Source organism: Atractosteus spatula, unplaced genomic scaffold (genome assembly GCF_055471065.1).
Source record: "Atractosteus spatula isolate fAtrSpa1 unplaced genomic scaffold, fAtrSpa1.hap1 Scaffold_45, whole genome shotgun sequence".
Taxonomy (NCBI): Eukaryota; Metazoa; Chordata; class Actinopteri; order Semionotiformes; family Lepisosteidae; genus Atractosteus; species Atractosteus spatula.
In genome coordinates, this window is record NW_028296874.1 from 96,773 (window position 1) to 112,938 (window position 16,166).

At 43.2% G+C, this 16,166-nt stretch overlaps 2 long non-coding RNA genes across 2 annotated transcripts; both read right to left on the reverse strand.

The window, feature by feature from the left end:
- Positions 1-903: 903 nt before the first annotated feature.
- LOC148806859 (uncharacterized) lies at positions 904-3,295 on the reverse strand. The gene is made up of 2 exons (XR_016089172.1): positions 3,160-3,295; positions 904-2,937 (listed from the first exon to the last, which is right to left on the reverse strand). It is a non-coding gene; the product is annotated as an uncharacterized LOC148806859 (long non-coding RNA).
- Positions 3,296-8,620: 5,325 nt separating this feature from the next.
- On the reverse strand, positions 8,621-13,676 carry LOC148806860 (uncharacterized). The gene is made up of 3 exons (XR_016089173.1): positions 13,547-13,676; positions 11,406-13,132; positions 8,621-11,182 (listed from the first exon to the last, which is right to left on the reverse strand). It is a non-coding gene; the product is annotated as an uncharacterized LOC148806860 (long non-coding RNA).
- Between the last annotated feature and the right edge of the window lie 2,490 nt (positions 13,677-16,166).

The following is a 16,166-nucleotide window of genomic DNA, read 5'->3' on the forward strand; positions in this document are numbered from 1 at the left end:
GCACTATTATTAATATAAAGAGCTAAAGTTTGAGTTACTAATAAAAACAAAATGGAGAAATAGGGCATCCTTGTCTAATACCTCTACCAATATCAAATCTTGGAGAAGTCCCACTGTGTAACTTAACTGAACTATTACAACTATTATAAATAGTTTTAATAACATTCTGAAAATACTGACCAAAACCAAATAATTCCAAACATTAAAACTAAAATTATGTTCTATCGTATCAAAAGCCTTATAAAACTCAAGAAAAAGTATAGAACTGTTGTCTTCTATAAGATCACTATAGATCTCGCAGGGATGCTGCAGAGGAGAAATACTGTACACAGCATGGTTTCAGAGGCCTGTCTGTCAAGGGCTGGGCACCATGTGACTTGAATGCTGCATCAGTGCCATGGATCCCAGAGGGACATCGTGGATACAGCTGTAATTGTTACAAAATGTATTGTTACTTACACTGTTAAGCGCCTTGGGGCAACCTTGTTGTGAAAGGCGCTATATGAAAATAAATTGAATTGAACTGAATGACAGAGTCATGGCTTTTCCAGTTTCCTCTCCTATTATCTTCTTTATCTGCACTCTCAAACACAGTGAAACCTTGAACCTTTCAACTGGACCATCAAACTGACTTTATCCAGGACAGAGACTTGAATGGGATGAAAAAGGAAAAGGCATTATTTGCAGGGAGATGTAATCATAGCCGGCCCAGGGACGCCAAATATGTAACGTTGCTATAGCCAAAATGTAAATGTAGTGGCTCTCTGAAGGCACCAGTTCTGTAGGGTTTGGGCATTTACTGTGACAATTATTAATTGTAGCAGTAAATCACAAAGTTGATTCTTGCGATGGCTTTAGAATCCAACCATGCGACATAACTCAAACAACGCACACACACAGGTACTAATACACGAGGATACATTTATTAATACATAGAATATGCATATAAACCTAACAGATCTTATCGAGAGGGTTATCAGAATACAAAAGGTATATATTCATTCAGTTACGAAGTGTTACACATATCAAGAGGACATACGTTCAGTATATCATTCATTTAGACCGTTTCGTAAATGAACTTGGTTATAACTTCTACATTAGATACTCAAAACAAGTACATAACTCTTAGGAATTAAATTGATATCAACTGGTTTGGATAACAATTGAATTCTCGAGCAGTAATGCAGTGAAGTTGAATACTCATCCAATCTCTGGGGATTCAGATCTCCTGCGGGCTCAAAGAAACAGTTGCAGACTGTTGTTGTCCAATCCGCGCTCTCTGGCTGTGTGCCAGGCTGTGCTGTGCGGCTTGCAACGGTGCGCTGCTGATGCTCACTGGCCGGCTAGTTAGTGTTGGCTTTAACTAGCACAGTTTGTGCACAGGAGAAAAGATGACTGTGGGTCCCAGCAAGTCAGGAAGAGGACCGGTTCGTTCCTGATGAAGCGCTAGTTCTGAATAGTGATTCAGCTGTCCAGAGTTCCGACCTGTTCACGAGGCCTGCTGCTGTTTCTAACCTCGGATGGATCCTCTGGTTATTCTCTGGCAACCTCCGCTCTAGACTCTTAGAACAAAGGAAAGTTCTGGCACTCGGACACACTGGCCGTTCCGTGGTTGTTCGGGCTGAGTCTCAGGATGGTCAGGAGGCGCGCTGCGAGAATGTCCTGCCCTTGGGAGCCTTCTGCTCCTGGGCTGTCCTGCCCTAGAAATTCTCCTTTGAATTCCCTTTAGAAAAGTCCACAGAATCCTCTCCAGAATCCCTTCTGAATCTTACTGAATCTCACAGGCTCTCTGTGTTGCCTGTTTTTACCTGGAGGAACTTCAGCTCGTTGATTGGCTGAAAGTTCCATGGGCATCAGAGTCCCACGTGGGTTACTCGGCCCTACCAGTCCCTGATTGGTTGATCATGGTGAGATATGAGTCACTTACTCCTGACACTTAGTAATGCAGTCCAGATGTCCATCTGGCACTCCCTAGACAGATAGGCGCCAATGGATGACCATTGATCATGAAAGCCAGGCTTAGCTAAGTGCATCCCCCTTTGGGAGCTGTCCTAGGACCTTAAATCACCCTGCACTAATGGTCTCTCTGTGGCTGCACCACAGAGATGAACAGAGAAATGGGGCCTCATTTGGGAAGCTCAGAAACACTTAATTCTGCCTTATTATTAAGCCTCGCCGCTACAGAGAAATTAAACTGTTACATGTGACAGGTGGAGAAAAACTTGTGAATCAACTTACAAAAGGGTACATGTAAGAAATGTTTAACCCTTTGTTTAACAATTTCCAATCCCTGCCCTCTGAACACAGAAACCGCTTTCCCCCTCTGAAAACAAACAGGGTCAAGTTCTCACTTAGACCTGCGGCCAGAACCCTGCTCAACAGATGACTGTCTTGGGCACGTGCCTGTGTGTTGTTAGTTTGTGTGCTTTTCTATATATTGCCTACTGCCATGAAACACATGTCCACCTTGGGGATAATGAAGACTCCCTCTCTCAAGAAAACACAACGTATCTGAAAATGAATTTTCTATAAGTGTTTTCACCCCTCTGGTGTCAAAGTACTGCATCTGCAAGAAGGGGCGACTCGTCCGTCCATCGTCCAGCAGTCCCACTCTACAGCACATCAGGGAGACGCCTGTGAAATCAGCGCCTTCGGGTTGCTTCACAAATATATTATGTCATACGATGCGTATTTTTAAGGTCACGTTAACTTGCACTGTTTGTGTGTGTTGTGAGTTCCGGTGTGAATGAAACATAGCCGCTGTGATGCAGATCACGTTCAGAGAAACTCCAGCTCTCGGTGTTTAAGAATATTAAACCTTTACTGACCACAGTGGTGTTGAAAGCGAAGCTCCACTCGTGTCTGTCAGGAGCTCCTCAGAGCCTCAGCTGCAGAGACCAGCCTGAAGACGCCCGTCCTTCTCCGATGACCTGAAACCTGACAGGTGATGAACAGGAAAGGTTTTTACTCGTGTGTAGCGACACCGGAGTGACGGACTGGTTGCCATTGCAGCCTCGCAGCGCCTGGGCCCTGGCTTTCTCCTCGACTGCGATACGATCAGGTAGGGATTTTTTTTCTGGGTGTTTTTAGTGGTGCACCTTGACTTGCAAATTCGTTTTTATTTGATGACAGTTTTTTTAGTTGTTTTAAAGAACTTACTGTTTTGATTAGATGTATCAGAGATTGTAACTCTGCCTTTAGCTTCCCATTCCTTCCAAACAAAGGGTCTTCGGTTGTAGAGAACAGCACTGCATATACAAAGCGAAGTGCGAGGGGACTGCAGTCCAGAGAAACCTGTAATTTTACAAAGAATGGAGGCAATTTCACACCTCTGGTTGTGCTAGAGGGTCCTCGGTGGAAGAGATACCGGGGTCCCCAGCACTGCTGTCACCTCTTCTGTAATCCTCCAATGCTAACAACTGCGTATCTACTGCTGACTCCGACTCCGGACATAAGCAGAGCATGCAAGCTCCACACAGACAGCACCCCAGGAAACCAGACCCATGAGAACACGGCCAGGGCGTGCAAGCTCCACACAGACAGCACCCCAGGAAACCGGACCCATTAGAATGGGGCAGAGCATGCAAACTCCACACAGACTGCACCCCAGGAAACCGGGCCCAGGGTCCCAGCGCTGCCGTCTCTCGCCTTTTCACCTCCACATGCAGATAAGGACGCGACCGGAGACTCCTCAATCCTGCAGGAGGAGGCGCCGACGGACTCGCTCAGCCCAGCGCTGATATGTCCCCACCAGCTGCGTGTTTCCCCGACAGTCCTGTCCTACAGCCTGCGACTCACCGTTTCTTCCTTTTCTTCTGCGAAATGTCCACTAAATACTCCAGCCACCGCTTTTTAGACTAAAGTTTGTTTTTCTCGCCGATTAGATTAAAAAAGCCAGCTGCTTACCCCCTGGAGGTCAGATCGCAACAACTTTTACAGCTCCGTTGCCACAGCAACCACGTTTTATTGACAAAGTAAAATAAACACCGGAGAAAAGTTTGCAAACAAGACGACACGACGACAGTGGGTTTGCTTTATGTGCCGGGTCGATAAACCAGCGCTGCAGACACGTGAAATAAAAGAAAACATACCCACAGGGAACACATAAGAGAGACAGAAATACAAGACACGATAAATACGCTGAAATTGTATGAATATAATTAATTCTTTTTTTTATTTTTTATTTATGCTTAACAAAAGAACAAACATTACAATACAAACAAGAGTACATATAACAATTCCAAACAAAATTATCGTCAGGGTACATACTACTACATCAATTCAAGTTATGAAAAAAGATTAAACAAATTAAATAAAAATAATGTCCGCACCGCTTTCATATTTTTGCATTTCGAAATAGTCTGCAAATACCCCCTTACATCCATTTTAAAATACTCAAACACAGGGTACTTCCCAGACCACTTCATTTTATGAATGTGATAACGAGCCCATATAATAATTAAATTTATTACAAAAGAAATTTTTATATTGTTTTCACTGGGGCTGAAACTTAACATAATATCTTTTGAATATAATTAATTCTAACGTTCAATCAAATCAGCGAAACACGTGGGCAGGGCAGCCCGGTGAACTACAGACTACATTACCCACAAGCCCTGTGGGCGACAACATTGTGACGTCATCGACTCGCGTCTCTTGTATTTTTTATGAGACCAAAAACTACAAGAAAACGTAACGCAGCAATCGTATTGTCAGGGGTACGTGCAATAATACATGTACATTTTATGGAAAAAAAGATTAAACAAGGTAAATGCAGATAAGGTCCGTCCATGCTTCAACGTTCTTACAACTAGACACAGTACGTCTTTACACCTGTTTCAAACTGTCCAAACATGGTCTCCTCTCACACCATTCCGTTAATAATTATGTTGCGCCAAGTATAATAATTTTTAAAAATACAAACGATATTTTCATCTTCCTTTCAATGGGATTAAAATGTAACAAATGTATTTCTTTAAAAATAAATTAGTCTCTTTCTTTATATAAGTTTGTAAAAAAAGTCCCGAATGTTTATAAACCACAACATAACCAAAATAAATGTTGTTAGGTTTCAGGGCTGCTGTCAGAAAGGTCACAGTTATCATCTATATTGACGATCAATCTCCGCATAAGTCTTTTTTTAAAGAATTTTTTATTAAATGTATAAAGAATTTACAAATATTTTTCGTGCTTTATTATTTCTCACATTTTTAATAGAATTTAAATAGTGTTTCAGCTCCACCTCAAAAGAACTAAAAAGGGGAGTATTATTAGACCATTTGGATTTATGGATGTGAAATTGACCAAGAATGATTAATAAATTGACTATAAATAAAGGCTCTTTTTCCAAATTTTCTACTAAACAGTACATTAAAATGTCAAAATCCTTCAGTCTAACAAACACCTTTAACTGCCTGCAAACAAAACTCTGTAAATCCGTCCAAAACAGCTTCACAAACCTACACCTAACAAATAAATGCACCAAAGATTCCTTTTCCCGCAGAACAAGTCTTTCTGATAGCGCTTTGAGACTCACCTCCGTGGACTCGTGTATCTCTGTCGCCACCCAGTGGACATTTCTCGGAAGTGTCACCGCCCGCCGTAATTCAGTAAAGTCCCGGAATTGAAATTGTGATTGGACGAGAGCCGTATCCGTCCCGCCTCCTGCCGAAATCTCGGCGCTGAATGGTTCAGAGCCGACTCACTCAAGGTGAGGGCGGTATTTCCGTGGAAGAACACGGAAGTCCGCGGTGACTGGCTAGGAGCGGTGTCATTCACCTAAAATAAGAGGAAGTCCCGCCTCTTTTCAGCCAACGGCGGTGAATGGACACGCCGTGCGTCACTCTTATGACGTCCCTTAACTGCGACGGATCCGGATCTGATGCATGATTTGCGCGACAGCCGGTCCGTCGCCGAGATCGGTCTGGAGTCGCGGCCCAGGATGCTGTGGTTCCGCTTTCTGCTCGTCAAGCACTGCGGACTCCTGGAAAACCGCATTGCAGGGCAGAGAGTTATTGAACTCCAGACGTCGCTGGAGAGTTACTTTATTGGCGAGTCACCTCACGTTGTTGATTAATTCGACCTTATTGTGTTTTCTCTTCTTTAACATTTATATTGCAATAGTAAAAATGCTATTCAGTGCACACAAGAGTACATTACAGATCACCGGGGTACATTATACAGGCCAATAAAGATAAGGTACGCACAGCTTTCATGTTGGGACATTTAGAAATAGTTTGGAGACGTGCCCTCATGTGTTTCAGATGTGACTTCTTTCCATTTGGAAGCGCCTTACTTCTACCAAGGAAAGAAAAGGCTTCGAAAATGAGATCGTAATGAAGAGATAGTAACGATCATTTCAGTGCATGAGCTACCTGTTATATTAGGCGAGATTTCACACGGATAATCAAACAAGAACGAGTTTGCCCTGGAATCCATTCCACTGCCGAACCTGAAAGTCAGAGCATGACTGCCGTCAGTCCGGATCCAGTGGAAGGCTGATCAACTCCGGGTTTTCTGCTGCCGTCAGTCTGGATCCAGTGGAAGGCTGATCCACTCCATGTTTTCTGCTGCCGTCAGTCCTGATCCAGTGGAAGGCTGATCCACTCCGGGTTTTCCTATGCCGACAGTCCGGATCCAGTGGAAGGCTGATCCACTCTGGGTTTTCCTATGCCGACAGTCCGGATCCAGTGGAAGGCTGATCCACTCCGGGTTTTCTGCTGTCGTCAGTCCGGATCCAGTGGAAGGCTGATCCACTCCGGGTTTTCCTATGCCGACAGTCCGGATCCAGTGGAAGGCTGAACCACTCCGGGTTTTCCTATGCTGACACTCTATACTCTTCTCCAGAAGCTTAAGGAGAAATTATGAAAAAAAGTTTATGAAAACGTTTTATGAAAAGATCACGGCGCTGGGGTCAATTCACTTTTGAATTGTTTTTTTTTTTACATTTTTTAAAGTAAGCATTAACAAGAACAAAGAATACAATACAAATACAAGTACCGGTCTGTCGCTGAGCTCGGTGTGGTTCCGCTCTCTGCTCGTCGAGCACTGCGGGCTCCTGGAAACCTGTCTTTCAGGGCAGAGAGTTATTAGTGAACTCCAGACACCGCTGGAGAGTGTATTTACCGGCGAGTCGGCTCACGCTGCTGATAAATTCGACCTCATTGTGTTTTCTTCTTTCTTTATCGTGCAATACTAGAAATCCTTTACGATGCACGCAAGACTACATTACTGATCACCGGAGTACATTATACAGGCAAATAAAGAGAAGGTACGCACAGCTTTCATGTTGTGATATTTAGACATGGTTTGGAGACGTTCCCTCGTGTGTATTTTGAATTATTCAAATGCGAGTCGCTTCAATTTGGAAGCGCATAATTTCAGTGCATGACCTTACCTGTTATATTGGGCGAGATTTCACACGGATAATCAAACAAGAACGAGTTTGCCCTGGACTCCATTCCACTGCCGAACCTGAAAGTCAGAGCATGAGAACGGACGTATTGTATGGCGATTGTGGTGTTGCTCGACCACATAAATTAGGCGAGAAGTACAATCTGCTATTACGACATTCGGTCTAATTATTAAATTTTCGATTAGTTCTTATCTTTAGGCTATTTATACATATAATAACGAGCAAGTATAATGACTAAGTCAATGATAAATTATATTTTATATTCGGTTCAGCAGTAGTGAGCAGTAAATAACATCTATTTCTCACCAATAAATGTCAGAATTAGAAACCTTCTTTACACAATTGTGCCGATCAGTTCAGAGTGTTTTAACAACAGGATGAAACAAAAACAAACATAAGGTTTCTGGGCTGCTTCGAAAAAGACAGTTATCATCTATATTACTTTTAAATCTATGCACACTATGTATCTTTACCGGGTCAATTCAATGTACAATTGTGTAATGATGCCACCTTAACCTTAACCTTCATACAATATTTGTTTGACAGTAGTCATGTTTTTTTCCAGTTATTTAGTTTCCCCAAAGAGGTGCTCCAAAATAGTTTGACAAGATATTGTGAGATTGCAAGAGGGATCTTTAATATCTATTAGTACAAGTGTAACTAAATCTGTTTCCTTGTAGTCTAATAAAGGTTGTAAATTCTTCCATAGTTTCTTAAAAGCATCGCTACCTCTCTAGGGGTAGCCTTGGTTACGAGGTATTGTTATCAGACTTAACACAAACATTAAATCTAATCACAAAATCTGCTTAATTCTACATTTCGTCATCCACATCAGTTAATTTCTTGACCCCAATTATACTATTTTAAACCCAGTTTTCAAAGCATGGGTTTATGTCTCAAAGTTATTTCTCTGTATTCTAGATGATGCATCTATGGGGGGTATGTTTATCCGTAAGAGACCACGTGAGAACTTCATGGAAGCTGGCAAGTTTGGGGGGGGGGGGGGGGGTTCCTAGCATCCAAATGACATTCAAGTAAAACTCTATGCCCTCTACTTCCTGAAAGATTAAATTAGGGGAAACATACACCACCTACACTGCTCAATTTTGTAAATAATTCTCTATCGGTATCAATACTAGATGCTCTACAACCTGAAGCATTTAGGCCTCCTTCTGTCTGTGTTTGACAAATAACAACCATGAATAAAGTTTTTTTTTATTTTACTAAGGTAGAGAACATCAAATCACATTTTTGAAAATCGTAATACCAAGAACTGTAATCACATCTTTTACATGGTTATTACATGTGGAGCAGACACTTTCCAACAGCCACCAATTCACTTTTCTGATATGTAAAGAAAGACCAGATACAGAGGAACTGACTTGTAAACACACTTAATTGCTTTGTCCACCTCTGTGCGCTTTCTCAGAGAGACAGTTGTATCCTCAGCCAATTGGGAACACCTGTAATCTCTTTATCCTGTACTTGAACACCCTGAAACTATTTGTTGTAGGAGTGTAAGCAGTGGGAAGAGGAATGGGCTCGTGTCGACTTGCCTTACCCATTCCCAATCTGCAGGAGGTCCCACGACGGCGGGTAGCTGCTCCAGTCGCTGGAGCTCAGTTCGCTGTCGAGGGAGGACGAGGGCTCTGGCTCGGGGGAATCACGGCTCCACAGCTCCTACCTGTTGCAGAGTGTTTCTGACCTCCCGATGGCCTCTGTGTTTTAGAAGGATCCGTCTCTTTTCGCTTGCTTACACCACAGGTTTCATCGACGATAGCGTGCATCCTGGAGCAGTGAGTTATCGGTCTTATTTCTACTGAGAAACAGTTCAAGCCCTCACAAAACAATATCCAGGAGACGGTATATGAAAAAGTATTGTAAGACTTGCAGAGTAGATTTGAATAGACAGTGGATGTCACACTGCGTGCTTGAATATCAGAGATTCAGTTCATTCTTTCCTGCAGGTTAACTTCCTGTTTGACATTGTACCGCTGTCACTTCTTCACAAACTCATAACTCGCCGTGTTCAATTTTGTGTTGAGTTACAGGAACCTCAGCATCAGATGAAATACTCTTCAGCTCCCCAGGGAGACTGGAGGACTGGCCAGATTTTCAGCTTTATTACCGGGTCCTTCGGCTCGGGGCTTTTGAGCAAAGTGCTCCCCCTCTGCTGGAGAGCCACAGGGGCACTACAGAGCGGCCTCGTCTTCCCTGCTCCTGCCCGTGCTTGTGGACGGCCAGCGTGACCGCGCGCAAGACAAGGTAGCGCATTCGTGGTGTAAATACAGAATGTTCCCTAGCTGACTGAGGAACGTTACAGAGACGGGAGTATACGTTCTGAAATAATGTGAACCACTGTTACTACACACAGACAGACTACTCAAAAATCACGTGGCTTTTTAAGGTCATTTTGTCTGCCTAAAGTATGTTAGATTTGTCACAGCAAAGAGTTTGAATACTTACAGAATGCAGCAGCTAGAATTGTTACTTGGAGCAGAAAGTATGACCACATAACCCCCATACTTATCTCTCTTCATTGGCTTCCTATCAGGTACAGGGCGGACTTCAAAATCCTTCTACTTACTTACAAGGCTCTCAGAGGTCAGGCACCTCTCCTGCCTCGCAGGGATGCTGCAGAGGAGAAATACTGTACACAGCATGGTTTCAGAGGCCTGTCTGTCATGGGCTGGGCACCATGCGAGTTGAATGCTGCATCAGTGCCATGGATCCAAGAGGGGCATCGTGGATACAGCTGTAATTGTTACAAAATGTATTGTTACTTACACTGTTAAACGCCTTGGGGCAACCTTGTTGTGAAAGGCGCTATATGAAAATAAATTGAATTGAACTGAATGACAGAGTCATGGCTTTTCCAGTTTCCTCTCCTGTTATCTTCTTCACCTGCACTCTAAAACACAGTGAAACCTTGAACCTTTCAACTGGACCATCAAAATGACTTTATCCAGGACAGAGACTTGAATGGGATGAAAAAGGAAAAGGCATTATTTGCAGGGAGAAATTAAACTGTTACATGTGACAGGTGGAGAAAAACTTGTGAATCAACTTATAAAAGGATACATGTAAGAAATGTTTAACCCTTTGTGTAACAATTTCATATCCCTGCCCTCTGAACACAGAAACCGCTTTCCCCCTCTGAAAACAAACAGGGTCAAGTTCTCACTTAGACCTGCGGCCAGAACCCTGCTCAACAGATGACTGTCTTGGGCACGTGCCTGTGTGTTGTTAGTTTGTGTGCTTTTCTATATACTGCCTACTGCCATGAAACACATGCCCACCTCGGGGATAATGAAGACTCCCTCTCTCAAGAAAACACAACATATCTGAAAATGAATTTTCTATAAATGTTTTCACCCCTCTGGTGTCAAAGTACTGCATCTGCAGGAAGGGGCGACTCGTCCGTCCATCGTCCAGCAGTCCCACTCTACAGCACATCAGGGAGACGCCTGTGAAATCAGTGCCTTCGGGTTGCTTCACAAATATATTATGTCATACGATGCGTATTTTTAAGGTCACGTTAACTTGCACTGTTTGTGTGTGTTGTGAGTTCCGGTGTGAATGAAACATAGCCGCTGTGATGCAGATCACGTTCAGAGAAACTCCAGCTCTCGGTGTTTAAGAATATTAAACCTTTTCTGACCACAGTGGTGTTGAAAGCGAAGCTCCACTCGTGTCTGTCAGGAGCTCCTCAGAGCCTCAGCTGAAGACCAGCCTGAAGACGCCCGTCCTTCTCCGTTGACTTGAAACCTGACAGGTGATGAACAGGAAAGGTTTTTACTCGTGTGTAGCGACACCTGGAGTGACGGACTGGTTGCCATTGCAGCCTCGCAGCGCCTGGGCCCTGGCTTTCTCCTCGACTGCGATACGATCAGGTAGGGATTTTTTTTCTGGGTGTTTTTAGTGGTGCACCTTGACTTGCAAATTCGTTTTTATTTGATGACAGTTTTTTTAGTTGTTTTAAAGAACTTACTGTTTTGATTAGATGTATCAGAGATTGTGACTCTGCCTTTAGCTTCCCATTCCTTCCAAACAAAGGGTCTTCTATTGTAGAGAACAGCACTGCATATACAAAGCGAAGTGCGAGGGGACTGCAGTCCAGAGAAACCTGTAATTTTACAAAGAATGGAGGCAATTTCACACCTCTGGTTGTGCTAGAGGGTCCTCGGTGGAAGAGATACCGGGGTCCCCAGCACTGCTGTCACCAATTCTGTAATCCTCCAATGCTAACAACTGCGTATCTACTGCTGACTCCGACTCCGGACATAAGCAGAGCATGCAAGCTCCACACAGACAGCACCCCAGGAAACCAGACCCATGAGAACACGGCCAGGGCGTGCAAGCTCCACACAGACAGCACCCCAGGAAACCGGACCCATTAGAATGGGGCAGAGCATGCAAACTCCACACAGACTGCACCCCAGGAAACCGGGCCCAGGGTCCCAGCGCTGCCGTCTCTCGCCTTTTCACCTCCACATGCAGATAAGGACGCGACCGGAGACTCCTCAATCCTGCAGGAGGAGGCGCCGACGGACTCGCTCAGCCCAGCGCTGATATGTCCCCACCAGCTGCGTGTTTCCCCGACAGTCCTGTCCTACAGCCTGCGACTCACCGTTTCTTCCTTTTCTTCTGCGAAATGTCCACTAAATACTCCAGCCACCGCTTTTTAGACTAAAGTTTGTTTTTCTCGCCGATTAGATTAAAAAAGCCAGCTGCTTACCCCCTGGAGGTCAGATCGCAACAACTTTTACAGCTCCGTTGCCACAGCAACCACGTTTTATTGACAAAGTAAAATAAACACCGGAGAAAAGTTTGCAAACAAGACGGGAGCTAAGAAACACGAGGACAGTGGGTTTGCTTCATGTGCCGGGTCGATAAACCAGCGCTGCAGACACGTGAAATAAAAGAAAACATACACACAAGGGAACACATAAGAGAGACATAGAAATACAAGACACGATAAATACGCTGAAATTGTATGAATATAATTAAATCTAACGTTCAATCAAATCAGCGAAACACGTGGGTAGTGTTTGGCAGTGTTATGAGACCAAAAACTACAAGAAAACGTAACGCAGCAATCGTATTGTCAGGAGTACAAGCAATAATACATGTACATTTTATGGAAAAAAAGATGAAACAAGGTAAATGCAGATAAGGACCGTCCATGCTTCAACGTTCTTACAACTAGACACGGTACGGTACGTCTTGACATCTGTTTTAAACTGTTCAAACATGGGTTTCTTCCCACACCACTCCGTTAATTATTATATCGTGCAAGTATAATAATTTAAAAAATACAAACGATATTTCTATCTTACTTTCAATGGGATTCAAATGTAACATAAATTAATTTATTTAAAAGTCATATCAATATTAGTCTCTTTCTTTATATAAGTTTTTAAAACAGTCCAGAATGTTTCTAAACCACAACATGACCAAAATAAATGTTGTTAGGTTTCAGGGCTGCTTTCAGAAAGGTCACAGTTATCATCTACGCTGATTTTCAATCTCCGCACGTCAAGAGTCAGCCACAGCGCTGTGAGACTCACCTCCATAGACTCGTGTATCTCTGTCGCCGCCCAGTGGACATTTCTCGGAAGTGTCACCGCCCGCCGGGATGCGGACAATCCCGGGACTGAAGCTGTGTGACTGGACAAGAGCCGCCTGCTCCAGTTCCAGGTCAGGTCTGTTGTCATCCTGCTCATAGACGGGTATATGGTATAACGAAATGCGATTTAGCTAGCTCTCAGACGATACGTAGTACAAAAAAACAACAACAATACAATTGTATAATTAAAGAAAGACAGAGACAACAGGCAGTGGGCAAAACAACAAAAGTAACACGTAATGTGCAAAACAACATCAGATGTGCAAAAACATGCATCAACAGAATGAAATAAAGGATAGAAAATTGTGGGGAGTGAGCTTGTTGACATGTAAGGTAGAGGTAGATGTCAATGTGTGTTTGAGTTGTTGGTAAGAAATCTCCGCGGCGTCACTCAAGTTCAGAGCAGAAACTCTGGAGCCGACGGACTCGCTCAGCCCAGCGCTGATATGTCCCCACCAGCTGCGTGTTTCCCCGACAGTCCTGTCCTACAGCCTGCGACTCACCGTTTCTTCCTTTTCTTCTGCGAAATGTCCACTAAATACTCCAGCCACCGCTTTTTAGACTAAAGTTTGTTTTTCTCGCCGATTAGATTAAAAAAGCCAGCTGCTTACCCCCTGGAGGTCAGATCGCAACAAGTTTTACAGCTCCGTTGCCACAGCAACCACGTTTTATTGACAAAGTAAAATAAACACCGGAGAAAAGTTTGCAAACAAGACGGGAGCTAAGAAACACGAGGACAGTGGGTTTGCTTCATGTGCCGGGTCGATAAACCAGCGCTGCAGACACGTGAAATAAAAGAAAACATACACACAAGGGAACACATAAGAGAGACATAGAAATACAAGACACGATAAATACGCTGAAATTGTATGAATATAATTAAATCTAACGTTCAATCAAATCAGCGAAACACGTGGGTAGTGTTTGGCAGTGTTATGAGACCAAAAACTACAAGAAAACGTAACGCAGCAATCGTATTGTCAGGAGTACAAGCAATAATACATGTACATTTTATGGAAAAAAAGATTAAACAAGGTAAATGCAGATAAGGACCGTCCATGCTTCAACGTTCTTACAACTAGACACGGTACGGTACGTCTTGACATCTGTTTTAAACTGTTCAAACATGGGTTTCTTCCCACACCACTCCGTTAATTATTATATCGTGCAAGTATAATAATTTAAAAAATACAAACGATATTTCTATCTTACTTTCAATGGGATTCAAATGTAACATAAATTAATTTATTTAAAAGTCATATCAATATTAGTCTCTTTCTTTATATAAGTTTTTAAAACAGTCCAGAATGTTTCTAAACCACAACATGACCAAAATAAATGTTGTTAGGTTTCAGGGCTGCTTTCAGAAAGGTCAGTTATCATCTACGCTGATTTTCAATCTCCGCACGTCAAGAGTCAGCCACAGCGCTGTGAGACTCACCTCCATAGACTCGTGTATCTCTGTCGCCGCCCAGTGGACATTTCTCGGAAGTGTCACCGCCCGCCGGGATGCGGACAATCCCGGGACTGAAGCTGTGTGACTGGACAAGAGCCGCCTGCTCCAGTTCCAGGTCAGGTCTGTTGTCATCCTGCTCATAGACGGGTATATGGTATAACGAAATGCGATTTAGCTAGCTCTCAGACGATACGTAGTACAAAAAAACAACAACAATACAATTGTATAATTAAAGAAAGACAGAGACAACAGGCAGTGGGCAAAACAACAAAAGTAACACGTAATGTGCAAAACAACATCAGATGTGCAAAAACATGCATCAACAGAATGAAATAAAGGATAGAAAATTGTGGGGAGTGAGCTTGTTGACATGTAAGGTAGAGGTAGATGTCAATGTGTGTTTGAGTTGTTGGTAAGAAATCTCCGCGGCGTCACTCAAGTTCAGAGCAGAAACTCTGGAGCAGAGGCAGCTGGAAGTCCGAACGACGCGTCACTTGAAATCGCGGCGCTGATTGGACAAATGCTGCTGACAGTCCAGATCCAGTGGAAGGCTGATCCACTCCGGGTTTTCTGCTGCCGTCAGTCCGGATCCAGTGGAAGGCTGATCCACTCCGGGTTTTCCTATGCCGACACTCTATACTCTTCTCCAGAAGTTTAAGGAGAAATTATGAAAAAAAGTTTATGAAAACGTTTTATGAAAAGATCACGGCGCTGGGGTCAATGTGGGACGCCGGATCTACGCGGAAGCAGCCGGAAGTCAGAACAACGCGTCACTTTTTAATTGTTTTTTTTTACATTTTTTACAGTAAGCATTAACAAGAACAAAGAATACAATACAAATACAAGTTCCGGTCCGTCGCCGAGCTCGGTGTGGTTCCGCTCTCTGCTCGTCGAGCACTGCGGGCTCCTGGAAACCTGTCTTTCAGGGCAGAGAGTTATTAGTGAACTCCAGACACCGCTGGAGAGTGTGTTTACCGGCGAGTCGGCTCACGCTGCTGATCAATTCGACCTCATTGTGTTTTCTTCTTTCTTTATCGTGCAATAATAGAAATGCTTTACGATGCACGCAAGACTGCATTACAGATCACCTGAGTACATTATACAGGCAAATAAAGAGAAGGTACGCACAGCTTTCATGTTGTGATATTTAGACATGGTTTGGAGACGTTCCCTCGTGTGTATTTTGAATTATTCAAATGCGAGTCTCTTCCATTTGGAAGCGCATAATTTCAGTGCATGAGCTACCTGTTATATTGGGCGAGATGTCACACGGATAATCAAACAAGAACGAGTTTTGCCCTTCAATCGAATCAGCGAAACAAGTGGGCAGTGCAGCCAGGAGAACTACAGAGACTGACTACATTACCCATACGCCATGTGGGCGACATCCTTCTGACGTCATCGACTCGCGTCTTTGAAGTTTATTTTATTTATTTATTTTGTCTTTTGTATTACATTACTTTAATACTTTACCCTTGTTTGCAATGTATTATTTGTTGTTGATAATGCTTTTTTTTAATAAAAACAAAAAAACTATTAATACGTATATTCTTAACGGTATTTTAAATAAAAAAAACTGTAGGTGAAATTTTGCTTCATGACCACCAAGTGGCGCCATTGGCACATTGTAAAAATCATAATTTCTAAGACAATTTTTCCTTTTTAAT